The sequence below is a fragment of the Vulpes vulpes genome, chromosome 15 (genome assembly GCF_048418805.1).
Source record: "Vulpes vulpes isolate BD-2025 chromosome 15, VulVul3, whole genome shotgun sequence".
Lineage (NCBI taxonomy): Eukaryota > Metazoa > Chordata > Mammalia > Carnivora > Canidae > Vulpes > Vulpes vulpes.
Window position 1 is genome coordinate 2,865,608 of NC_132794.1, and position 13,103 is coordinate 2,878,710.

A 13,103-nucleotide genomic window follows, 5' to 3' on the forward strand; every position below is an offset into this window, starting at 1 on the left:
CACCTCGGAGAAAATCCTACTTACCTGGAGAAGGGGGGGGGGGGGGTTGGGGGGTTTGGTTTTGTTTTATGAACATCTAATTTTATGTGATGAAATTTTTTAAAGTTCTAATGGCAACGTTCTGTTCAAGTTCAGTCTGTGTCAAAACCAGTTCTGTATCTGTGGTTATGGGCAGATGATTTGGGATGAATGGGCAGCAGTTCTCGTTGGTCTAGGAAGTTGTGTTTGCGTCCCCTTTCTGCACACTCCCGAGCGTCAGCAGTAGAACTTAAGGTTTTCTGCAGAGTTGTAGAGATGATTGGGTAATTTCCACTATATGTGAAGGGAGGGAATGTGGCAAACACTTTGATTTTTTTGTTGTTGATTTTATTAGCGCACAGGAGGAGGGGAGGGCAGAGGGAGAAGCCGGCTCTGCGCTGAGCAGGAGCCCGATGCGGAACTCGATCCCAGGACTCTGGGATCATGACCTGAGCTGGACGCTTCCCTGGCTGAGCCCCCAGGCGCCCCAAGGAGAAGCAAGATCGCCGAGGTTTTGTGTAGCTGGTAATCAGACAACTTGGGACTGGAACCCAGTAGGCGCCGCATTTTGTATTTCTTAAGCAAGGTTAGAATCCCCCCTTTCCTGTAAAAGTTGTTAAAACATACACAAAAATCCCACAAGTGCCTTTAAAGATCACCACTGACGTAACCCGGGAACCCTGCGCCTTGGGTGGGAGGACCTGGGGGCGTCTGGCCTCCGCTTCCCAGCACAGTGTCTCGGCGTCTACCTGCGAGCGTGGCGGCGCCCACACACACCCCGGGCCCGTGGGGATTTCTGTGGGAAGTGAAAGAACGCCCCTGAAGTCATGGTGATTTGTAAGGAGTTCAGGCCCAGGAGAATGTCGCTAAGAGGTTTCTTGTCCTGAATATCGCGCCCAGGGGCGCCCGGGGGCTCAGCGGTGGAGCGCCTGCCTTCAGCCCAGGGCGTGGCCCGGGGGTCCCCGGATCGAGTCCTGCATTGGGCTCCCTGCACGGAGCCCGCTTCTCCCTCTGCCTGGGTCTCTGCCTCTCTGTGTCTCTCATGAATAAATAAATTAAAAATAAGTATATATTTTTAAAAAATGAGTATCGTGCCAGGTGTTCAGACTGGAACCACACGGAGAGCAGGAGCCGCAGGCAAGCTGTGCTCTCACGCAGGCCGCCCGGCGGTTGGTTCTCTCGCTAACTTGAAGCCCGTGTTTTGCGCGCCCTCGACACGGGCCCTAACTCACCAGCTTGCTGTGTGTGTGTAGTAGGCAACACTCTGAAAGGTTTCTCACGGGGGAACGGGGTCACCTATGCCTGCAAATTGCTCAAAATTCACTTCTGAATGAGCTCCTATTAGAGAAAGATGGGTGACGTGATTGCAGCGTCTACACTGAGTGGTTCATTACCCCGACACCATTCGTGATGTTCAGGGTTCCTCATTTACCGAAAGGGGATACAACTGCAAATGATTCCTAAAAAGTAAAGTCTTGATTCACAGCACGAACAGGATAGAACCACACGTTCGCTTCTAGAACAGACAGGCCGTCCCAGGGGTACAGGGTGACTCGGGGCCGTTCCAGGGGGCATGGGGTACCTCGGGGTGCCATCGCAGGGGGCGCGGGGTGACCCTCACGGGGCCATCCCAGGGGCGCACCTGTAGCCCAGTGCTGCCCAGACACGGGGCTTTTCCCAAAGACACAGCCCTGATCCGCGTGGGAGTCTCCGCTTGTGATTTGCCAAGTGAGACCGTTTCAAATGCTCTTGTCAAATTTCACCATCATTTCATGAAAGAAACAGCATTTTAATTTTTTATTATGGAAATTCCCAAACACGCAGAGTCGAGACCGTCAGGAAGCCCCAGACGCGTGAGCTTGGGAGCTTTAGGTGCGCGGCTCCGGCCTGTGGACTCCGCCACGCGGCAGCGGCAGGACATGGTGCCCCCGGGGCCTCGGCTGGGCCTCCCCACGGTGTGGGCGCCCCAGGCTCGGCCAGCACCGCCGTAGGGGGCACCGCCCGTAGGGGGCACCGAGTGGGCCGGCTGGAGGAGAGGCCCGTTGGCACTTAGGCTCCTCAGCTGCGCCTCGGGGAGAGACCAGGGCTCTGAGAGGTGGGCGCTCCATGGAGAGGCGGCTCGGGACCGGCGGCTGCAGACAAGCCCCTGGGGACGAGCGCCGAGCCCCCCAGGGGGCGTGGGGATGAGACGCTCTGAGGGCTGGAAGTGGGAAGCAGTCGGGTCACGGAGGGTCACGGAGGCCCAGCCCCTCCTCGCCGGTCCGAACAGGTGCGGGGCTTTGGGGCAGCCCGGACATGGCAGCGGTGGGGGGACCTCGTGGGATCGGGCTGTGTCCCAGGTCGCACACCACCTTTCGAGAATTGAGGAAACCGCCTTGGTCGTTGACCGCTGTCCCAGGGCACGTAGTTGCACGACGCTGCCAACGCCTTCCAGCAACAAGGAAAGGTGTGTGGGCTGTGGGGTCAGGGGTGCCCTCCGCCCCACGTGGGTTTGCATTCCTCGGGCGGCTCAGCTAGGCCTAACCTTGGTGTGTGCGGCTGGGCCTGGGGAAGGACACCTCTTCCCCCAAAACCGCCCAGGGTCTCCTGTCCCATTGACCCCGTCGGGTGCAACTCATTTTCCCCGTCACAAAATGAACATCTTCCAAGTCCTTCATATTTTGAAATGAGTGAAAACTGATAAAACCTCACAACAAAGGGGACAGAGCCACAAACTGCAGGAGAGTCTCCGTTCTGAATGTGGATACGAACCTGTTAAATAAGATCTTGGCAGAGAGAATCTCACACCCCTTGAAAATAAACACGCGTTGTGGGGGGGGGGGGGTCCTGGCTGGCTCCGCGGGTGGAACACGCCGCTCCTGATCCCAGGGTCCTGAGCTAAAGCTTCACGTTGGGCGTGGAGCCTGCTTAATTAAAAAAAAAAAAATCAAAATCAGGGCAGCCCCGTGGCTCAGTGGTTTAGCGCCGCCCTCACCCCAGGGCGTGATCCCGGGGTCCCAGGATCCAGTCCCACATCGGGTCCCTGCATGGGGCCTGCTTCTCCCTCTGCCTGTGTCTCTGCCTCTCTCTGTGTGTGTATGTGTGTGTATCTCTCATTAATGAATAAATAAAATCTTTAAAAAAAATCAGAATCAATATGCCACCGTGAAGTGGGATTTGTTCTCAGGGTTCCAAGGTGAATGACACGCTATCAGGTACCTGTTTGCTTACGTGGTGTGTCTGGCCTCCCCGCAGGGCTCTTCTCTTCCCAGAGGAAGCCGCTCAGCAGCTGCGGTCCCTCGGTTGTCACCAGCTCCTTAAACCTGCTTCCTTAAACTTCCTTAAACACAACAGTGTCCCAGGTTTGTTTGTTTTTTTTTTAAGATTTTATTTATTTATTCATGAGAGACCCAGAGAGAGGCAGAGACACAGGCAGAGGGAGAAGCAGGCTCCATGCGGGGCGGGGGGGGGGGGGGGGGGGGAGGAGGGGACCCAATGTGGGACTCGATCCCGGGACCCCGGGGTCACACCCTGGGCTGAAGGTGGCGCCAAACCACTGAGCCACCCGGGCTGCCCTATGTCCCCAGGTTTTAAGTTTTCCAGAAACGGAACCGTTACGTCTGACTTGCCTTGCTCTGGCCGGGCTGCTTTTCAGCGCTCAGTGTGGCTTGGACACAGCGGACTTGCCGTCTGCAGCCTGAGAGAAGGGAGCGGGGGAGCAGCGCAGGGCCACCGTGGCTGCAAGAGCGGGAGGCCGCAGGAGGACGCCCCCGGGCGGGGGGGTGGCAGGTGGAGGAGTCCCCGCTGGGTGCACCCGGATCCCTATGGGCAAAACGCACCCCTGATGCCTTGGTTCCCTTCCCACTCACCGGGTGTCCACCCGGGAGCTGTGGTCCTCGCTGGGGCCCGGCAGGGGGCAGTCCCCGCCGGGACGGAGTGTGGGCGGCTGCAGGCTCAGGGAGGGCCACTGGCTGACCCCACAGGCCCCGCTCAGGACGGTGCGGGGGTTGGGGGGGCGTAGGGGCGCCCACAGAGGGCCCTGGGTCGCAAGGCGGGCGGCAGCAGCTGGCACAGCCTGTTGAGGGCACACCACGCAGGAGGGAGTGGGGGGACATCCCACAGGGCCCCAGGGGCCCAAGGACGGGTTTGCACGGGGAGAGTGATCTGATTGATGTGTTTGAGGTCGTGTCTCAGGCATGTGGACAATAGACCAAGGCCCAGCGGGGTGGCTGGGGCAGCGGGGAGCAGAGGGGCAGCTCAGGTCTGGGGGGCACAGCGGTTGGGTCCGGGGGAGGCCGCTCCAGTTTGGGTCGCTGAGGCTCTCCTGGCGGGCACAGGCCCGTGCTGTGGCCCCTCAGCCACTCAGCCTCCCGGGAGGCACCTGTTCCAGGCTTGGCCCGTTTTTATATAAAATGAAACACTTTGTCTTTTTCTTCTGTGTCGCAGGAGTTGGTGACACGTGGTGCACAGAGGCGGCCGTGGTCGATGGGCGCTGCAGGTGCTTCTCTGGCCCGTGGCTGGCCTCTCCCCGCTCAGGGCTGTCTCTGGAACTTAATCGGGTCCCAGCGTATCAGCCTTGGGTCTGCGGACGGTGTTTTCAGGCCCCCGTTTGCGGGATCTTTCCCCCCAGGTTCCCGCCGATACTCTCTGCCATAAGCTGGGTGGTCTCACCCTCTTCACGTTGGGTCCGTGGCTCACAGCGGCTGTGTGGCGTGGGGTTAGCTCCGGTTCCGTGTGCACATCGTGTTGCTCCAGCACCATTTGGAGGTAAAAACCACCACCTCGGGCAGCCCGGGGGGCTCAGCGGTTTAGCGCCACCTACGGCCCATGGTGTGATCCTGGGGTCCCGGGATCGAGTCCCGCATCGGGCTCCCTGCATGGAGCCTGCTTCTCCCTCTGCCTGTGTCTCTGACTCTCTCTCTCTCTAATAAATAAATAAAATCTTTTAAAAAAAAAAGAAAAAACAACCTCTTCCGTGCCGAGGCGAGGGGTGCCCTTGCACATGCCTGTGTAGACCAGGCCATTTCTGGATTCTCTTCTGTCCCGTGGTCTGTAGACCTCCTGGAGCCCAGTGCGGACTCGGCATGAATGAGAGCCCACAGGATTTGCCTCCGGGGGCGAGGATGTCGGGGAACTTGGAAGGTGGCGAAGGCTTCATCAGCTCCAGCTGATGGCGCTCACTGGAGAACGGGAACTTGGAGTCCCACCGAACAAAACAGCACAGCATCCGTGGTGTGACGTTGGGACAGCTCGCCCGAGGCTGAGTCACCATCCCTGTTCCAGGGCCTCTCCCGCCACCACTGCTCCCTTGATGGAAACGTTTCCCCAGGACAGTCCTGAGGCCTGCCGGGTGCTGCCTTCCGTGCAGGCTGTTCTAGGAGCAGCAGGACAGGCCCGAAAATCGAGCCACTGCGTGTCCGCAGAGCCCGTCAGGAGAGGTGCCCGGCCCAGCCTCCGTCACACCCGTGCCCGCACCTGGCCGTGGGTCCCTGCAGGACGGATAACTCATAGGCATGCACCGGGGCAGGGGGGAACTGCCCTCCGTCCCCGTGGGGTGTACCGTCGGAGCACAGGAGCTCTCCCCCATCTCAGCACACGCCGCATCCTCTGGCTCAGAAAATGCCAGGCGCGCCCAGGTGTACTTGGCTCACGCGCAGCTGGAGCCCACGCCCGCTGGGTAAATACACTCAGGCACCTGCTTCAAATCCCAGCTCTTTTTTTTGTTTTAAACAAGTGAAATCACATGAAATTGCCATTGTTTATAGGTCGAATAAGGTCACACATCAGCAGTCTGACGTGGTTCAGCCTGACGTGTCCCAAGGTTGGGCTGCTTGCCTGGCGGGAGGAGCGGGCCCGGCGGCGGGGACAGGCGGAGGCCGGGGGCGGAATCCTGGTCCGGAGGCCGGCCCTGCCCTGTCAGGTGACGATGAAGCAGTGGGCACCCCCTCAGGCCACCGTAGGAGTCTCTGCTCACGTGGGTGCGGGTCCTGAACAGCACGGAGCACCTGCTGGCAAGTGGGTGCTAGGAGCGCCGCAGCGGTCCCCGGAGGCAGCGCGTGGGCCGCGCCGGGAGGGACGAGGAGAGGGGCCCGGCCAGGCCTGCTTTACAAAGCCAAGAGCTGGCAGGGAGTGTAAAAAGCTGTGAGTTTAAGACTCACACGCTGAACGTGACAAATCACTCACTGTTGAAAGAAGGTGGACCCGCTCTGTCCTTGAGCTGGGACAGCCGCCTTCTCCCGCCGTGGAGACTCCACTCTCGGGCTCCTCTGGCCTCCGCAGTGGGGCCGGCTTCCCTGGGACTTCAGCCTGCAGATGGCGGACGGTGGGACTGCTCAGCCTCCACGACTGCGTGAGCTCATCCTTCATAGTAGAGCTCTTTCTACATATTTATAAGAAGAAGGAAAGAAAGAGAGAGAGAGAGAGAGAGAGACAGGGAGGAAGAAAGAAAGGAAAAAAAAAGGAAAGAAAGAAGGAAAGAGAAAGAAAGAAAAAGAAGAGAAAAAAAGAAAGAAGGAAAGAGGAAAGAAAGAAAAAGAAGAAAGAAAGAAAGAAAGAAAGAAAGAAAGAAGAAAGAAAGAAAGAAAGAAAGAAAGAAAGAAAGAAAGAAGAAAGAAAGAAAGAAAGAAAGAAAGAAAGAAAGAAAGAAAAAGAAAAGAAAGAAAGAAAGAAAAGAAAGAGAAAGAAAGAAAGAAGAAAGAAAGAAAGAAGAAAGAAAGAAAAGAAAGAAAGAAAGAAGAAAGAAAGAAGAAAGAAAGAAAAAGAAAAGAAAGAAAGAAAGAAAGAAAGAAAGAAAGAAAGAAAGAAAGAAAGAAAGAAAGAAAGAAAGAAAGAACTGAAGGAAATAGACATCCTGGGGCACCCGGGTACCTTCAGCTCAGGTCACAATCTCAGGGTCCTGGGATCGAGTCCTGCACCGGGCTCCCTGCCCAGAGAGGAGTCAGCTTCTTCCTCTCCCTCTGCCCCCACCCTTGTGCTCTCTCTTTCAAAAATAAATAAAATCTTAAAAAAAAAAAAAAAGAAATAGACATCCCATGTTCACAGACCAGGAGACTCACTCCCCACATCCAAAGGAGTAACAGCTGGGAATACACTTAATTAAGGAAATGTAGGACTTGTACGTTGAAAGTTACAAAACATCAAAGACATTAAAGACCCACGACGGGTCCCGGGGGGCTCAGCGGTTGAACATCTGCCTTCAGCTCAGGGCATGACCCCGGGGTCCCGGGATCGAGTCCCACTTCGGGCTCCCCGCAGGGAGCCTGCTTCTCCCTCTGCCTGTGTCTCTGCCTCTCTCCCTATGTGTCTCTCGTGAATAAATAAGATCTTTTTTTAAAAATAAGGACCCAAATAAACAAAGTCAGCCTGTGTTCACAGATCGGAATATTTACCAGTGTTAAGACGTCAGTACTCCCCCACGGCCGTCTGCAGATCTGAAGTAGTCCCTACCATAACCCTAACGGCCCTCTTGCGGAAATGGAAAAGCTGACCCTAACATTCATGGGGAATTTTATTTATTTTTTATTTTTTAAAAGATTTTATTCATTTACTCACGGGAGACACAGAGAGAGAGAGAGGCAGAGGGAGAAGCAGGCTCCATGCAGGGAGCCCGAAGCGGGACGGGATCCCGGGTCCCCAGGATCACGCCCTGGGCTGAAGGTGGCGCTAAACCGCTGCACCACCTGGGCTGCCCTCCTGGGAATTTTAAAGGATCCTAAATAGCCAAGAAGATCTCAAAAAACCAAGTTGGAAGATTTGTATTTCCTGATTTCAAAACTTACTCCTGGGATCGAGTCCCCCGTCGGGCTCCCCACAGGGAGCCAGCATTCTCCCTCTGCCTCTCTGTGTCCCATGAATAAATAAATAAAATATTTCTTAAAAAAAAGAGTTAAAATCATGAAACACTTTGAAGACAACCTGGGGAAGCTTTTCATGACTTGGACTTGGCACTGGTTTTTTAGATCCAATGCCAAAAGCACAAGTGACAACAGGAAAAATACACGTAAATTGGAGCTTATCAAAACTGAGGAATCGAAGCACCTTTGTGCAAGACACACCGTGGAGGCAGTGAAAAGACACCCCACAGAATGGGAGGAAATATCTGCAAACCCTGTCATGGGTGCAGTATCGAGAATACGTCCAGAACTCCTAACCACTCAGTTGTTGAAGACAACCCAGTTTAAAAGGGGTCAAAGGATCCGAATGGACAGCCGCCCGGAGAAGATGGACAAGTGGCCGATAAGGGCTTCTTGCTGTGGTGATAAGAATGTCCTAAAAGGGCCTGGTGATAGTTGTGCAACTCTGTGAATACACCAAAAGTCACCCAACGGTCCACTTCAAATGGGTGATTGTACAGTGTTGGAACTGCAGCAATACAGCTTACAAATAAAATGTTGTCGGGACAATAAATGGCATTTATTTTTACTATTTAAAATAGATATTGTCAAAAAATAAAATAGATATTATATGAATTTCCTGAATCAAGAAGAGAAATACAGGTTATTTATCTCTGTTATGGAAATGAATACCATAAGAATAAAAAAAAGTGGGGGGAATGCCCGGGTGGCTCAGCAGTTTAGCGTCTGCCTTTGGCTCAGGGCGTGACCCTGGGGTCCTGGGATCGAGTCCTGCATCGAGCTCCCCATAGGGAGCCTGCTTCTCCCTCTGCCTGTGTCTCTGCCTCTCTCTGTGTCTCATGAATAAATAAAATCTTAAAAAATAAAAAATTTTAGGGATCCCTGGGTGGCGCAGCAGTTTAGCGCCTGCCTTTGGCCAAGGGCGCGATCCTGGACATCCGGGATCGAATCCCACGTCGGGCTCCCCGTGCATGGAGCCTGCTTCTCCCTCTGCCTATGTCTCTGCCTCTCTCTCTCTGTGTGTGTGACTATCATAAATAAATTTTTTAAAAAAATTTTAAAAAATAAAAATAAAAATAAAAAATTTTAAAGATGGCCAAAGAGATTGGCTCTGAGCCCTGGAACTGGGGTGGGCAGAGGCCAGAGGCTGCCCCGCCCCCCCCCGCCCCCCCCCCCCCCCCGTGGGGATGGTCTCTCTGCGCTCCTGCACCTAGAAGACCCCCATCTCCCAATCCCACCTCCTCAGAACGACTCCCACCTTCCTTGGGCCCCTGATCCTCTGTGAGCTGCACAGGCTTCTGCAGCCCTGGGGGTCCTGGGTGCAGCAGCAGGAAACACCCCCCAGCACCACCACCAGTCACCTGTTCTCCCCCAGTCGGAGAAGTCTGAGGTCGGGGCCTGGTCAGGGCTGGCTCTTCTGGAGGCCTGGCTCCTGGCCACGTGGACGCTGCTGCCTCCTGTGTGCACATCCCTGCCTCTCCCACGTCTTGGGCCACCGGTCAGACGGGGTGCAGGTCTGCGAACGCTGAGTGGCTGTGTCCCCCACGCCCACCCCCGCCCCGGGTTTGAGGACTGAAGCCCCGGTGCTCCCAAGAGCCCTCCGCAGGCCCGCGCCACAGCTGGACCACCAGCCTCCCGAGTGTGAGGAATGCGCGCGTGTGTTGAGGAAGCCAGGCACCTCCTGTTGAGGACGCTGTGCCTTCCACGCTGCGTGAACCGTGAACCGGTAAGGAAGACTTTCTGTTGCAAGTGATCTCCGCTCCCAGCGTGGGGCTGGAACTCACGCCCCCGGGATCAAGAGTCACAGGCTCCGTGGACAGGTGTGTGGCGGAAGGAGAGAGTCTGGGCTCGGCCCCAAACAGGACAGCTGGGGGCTGACAGCTAGGGGGTGGGGGCATGGGGGGCGGGGCCTCGCGGAAGGCAGGGAGGCAGGCCAAGGACTTGGGCTGCACTGGGGGGTCGGGGGGCATGCGGCACTCCATCAGGTGACAGCCATTGGATGGGGGGTCTCTAAACTGACCTTGTGGGACTCCCGCTAAACCCGGGGGCAGGGGGCTGGTGGAGGTCAGAGGTCAGAGCAGCCTGGCCACAGGTCACTCACCCCGGGGGCCTCATTTTCACCATCACCTCGTTAATGACTACCTACCCGCACAGTTCCCATCTCAGCTGTGAGGCTGCGGCCCCGCTCAGGAACCCGGGGAGGGCACAGCTCAGCCCGCACGAAGGCCCACGGGGGACGTGTCCCTGTCATCGCAGGACTGGGGCAGGGAGTCCAGGTGGGCTGGAAACGCACAGGGAACAGGAGGTGCTCATAGCACGACGGACACAGGGTCCTGTCCAGTCCTCATCCAAGGCCATTTGGGCCTCAAAACAGTGACCCAGTGGGCCCAGGCCACTGAGGCCTGTAGGCGCCTGCACTGGGTGCCCCCGGGGCTAGAAGCAGGCACAGGGCTCCTCCGAGTGACAGGGACCTTACGGTGCGACCTCACGGTGGCCTGTCTGAACACTGATTCTCCTTATTTGCCTGCTGACCGCCGTGTGCGCCTTGAACAGTAGGGCTGGTGATTTTTCTAAGTTACTTTTCAATGTTTTTAAATAGTTTATGTATTTATTCATGAGAGACCCAGAGAGGGAGGCAGAGACATAGGCAGAGGCAGAAGCATAGGCAGAAGCAGGCTCCATGCAGGGAGCCCAGTGCGGGACTCAATCCCGGTACCCCGGGGTCACGGCCTGAGCCGGAGGCAGGCGCTCCACCGCTGAGCCCCCCAGGTGGCCCGACCCCCTCTTACATTGATGATATACTCAGTGACCCTATTTCCAAATCAGGTCCTACTGACAGATTCCAGGAGTTAGTACAAGTTTAATATTTGGGAATCTGGGTGAGCATCTGAGGATTCCCATTCTGTTCTTGAGTGACCGGCAGAAATTATGCCAGAAAAGAGAGTAATTCAGAGCATAACGTAAACCCCCCTGGCCTGTGGAGGCTGAAGCCTGGAGCCTGGCCCGCCCCCTCCGCTGGGCCACCTGCGTTCCCTGCTCTGGCCACCCTGACCTTTCCTCAGCTCTTCTAGCCTGAGCGTGTTCCTGCCCCAGGCATTTGCACGGTGGCTGTTTTCAGCCTGGAACATTCCTCCTTGAGAACAAGAGGTGGTTGTCACCTGTCGGGACAGAGAGACTTCCTGACCACCTGATCTAATACTAGGCCCCATTCTTGCCTCTATCAATCTTCAGATTCATTCTCATGAGTGGAGATTTTATTATAAAATCTTGGGGCGCCTGGGTGGCTCAGCGGTTGAGCATCTGCCATTGGCTCCGGGTCCTGGGATCGAGTCCTGCATGGGGCTCTCTAGGGGAGCCTGCTTCTCCCCTCTGCCAGCGTCTCTAGTTCTTGTTAATAAATAAATAAAATCTTAAAAAGAAAAGAAAAGAAAAGAAAAAGATAAGGTGCTGAGCTCCCTCCCCTGGAAGAGAAGCACCCCAGGGGTAGGGGCCCTGTTTGAGGGCCAGAGCCTGCCCATGGCAGAGGACGGCCAAGCCCAACGCCAGGTGCTGGGCAGAGCCTCTGAGGCTGCTACCTCGGCCCACACCTGGTGGCACCGCCTTGGCTCGTCAGTCCCTGCAGGTGCCAGGAGGAAGCAGGGACCCAGAGGCAGGCTCTTTAAAAGGAGAGAGCACAGGGGTTGGAGAGGAGGCTGGGTGCCCCAGGGCGCGCCCCGGGGTGATGGCGAGGCCTGTGTAACACGGGTTTCTTCTGGCCAAGTCCCCTGCGCCCCGGGGCCTTCCCAGGGCTGGGGGAGCGAGGCCGGGCTGCGCAGACGCGGGGGGGGGGGGGGGGGGGGCGGGGGGCTCCCAAGGGCCGCACCTGCACGGCAGGGACCGGGCCGGCGCCTGCTGGTGCCCCTGACCCCAGGCCGCGGGGACCCGGGCGGGATCAGCCTCGGGCCTCACGAGCCCTTCGCTCCGGGGCGCGGGCTGTGAGCTCGGCAGCTCCCGCACAGCAAGGGCTCGGGCACTGGGCCCAGGAAACAGGATCGGGACGCGGGGACGGAGCGGGCCTGGGGGGGCGCAGGGGCGGGGCGGGGCGGGGCCCCGGGAACGGGGGAGACGGGGGGGGGGGGGGGCGGCGGGGGGAGACACGGGCTCGGGCGGCGGAGGCGTCAAAGGGGAGTGGGAGCCGGTCGGGGGTCGGCGGTTGGGCAGGGGGGCGGGGGTGAGGGCGGGGGAGAGGGGGCGGGGCCCGGGCCCGGGGCCAGGGAGTGGGGGGGGAGGGGCGAGTGGGGAGGGGTGCGGGGAGGGGCGGGTCCTGGGCTGTGAAGGGGGGTGGGGGGCGGGGGCGGGCCTGGGATCGCGGCCGGGCTGCGGGGGCAGGGAGTTGGGCGGGGGGGTTGGGGGAGGGGTGGTTCCCGGGCTGTGAAGGGGGGTGGAGGGGTGGGGGGTGAGGTGCGGAGGGGGCGGGTCCCGGGCTGTGAAGGGGGATGGGGGGTGGGGGGGTGAGGTGCGGAGGGGGCGGGTCCCGGGCTGTGAAGGGGGGTGGAGGGGTGGGGGGGTGAGGTGCGGAGGGGGCGGGTCCCGGGCTGTGAAGGGGGGTGGGGGGGCGGGTGGGAGAGTAGGGAGGGGGCGGGTCCCGGGCTGTGAAGGGGGGTGGAGGGGTGGGGGGGTGAGGTGCGGGAGGGGCGGGTCCCGGGCTGTGAAGGGGGGTGGAGGGGTGGGGGGGTGAGGTTCGGGGGGGTCGGGTCCCGGGCTGTGAAGGGGGGTGGAGGGGTGGGGGGGTGAGGTGCGGAGAGGGCGGGTCCCGGGCTGTGAAGGGGGGTGGGGGGGCGGGTGGGAGAGTGGGGAGGGGTGCGGGGAGGGGGCGAGTCCGGGACTGCGGCCGAGCTGCGGGGGCGGGGGTCGGTGGGGGAGGGGCGGGTCCTGGACTGTGAAGGGGGTGGGGTGGGGGGAGGGGTGCGGGGTGGGGGCGGGTCCCGGACTGCGGCCGGGCTGTAGGGGCGGGAGTTGGCGGGGTGGGGGAGGGGAGGGGTGCGGGGTGGGGGCGGGTCCCGGACTGCGGCCGGGCTGTAGGGGCGGGAGTTGGCGGGGTGGGGGAGGGGAGGGGTGCGGGGCGGGGGGCGGGTCCTGGGCCGTGAAGGGGGTGGGGGAGGGGAGGGGTGCGGAGGGGCGGGCCCGGGACCGCGGCCGGGGGGCGGGGCGGGAGCTCGGCCCTCGGGATTGGCCGCCCGCCCCGCCCCGCCCTGCCCGCCCCGCCCCGCCCCG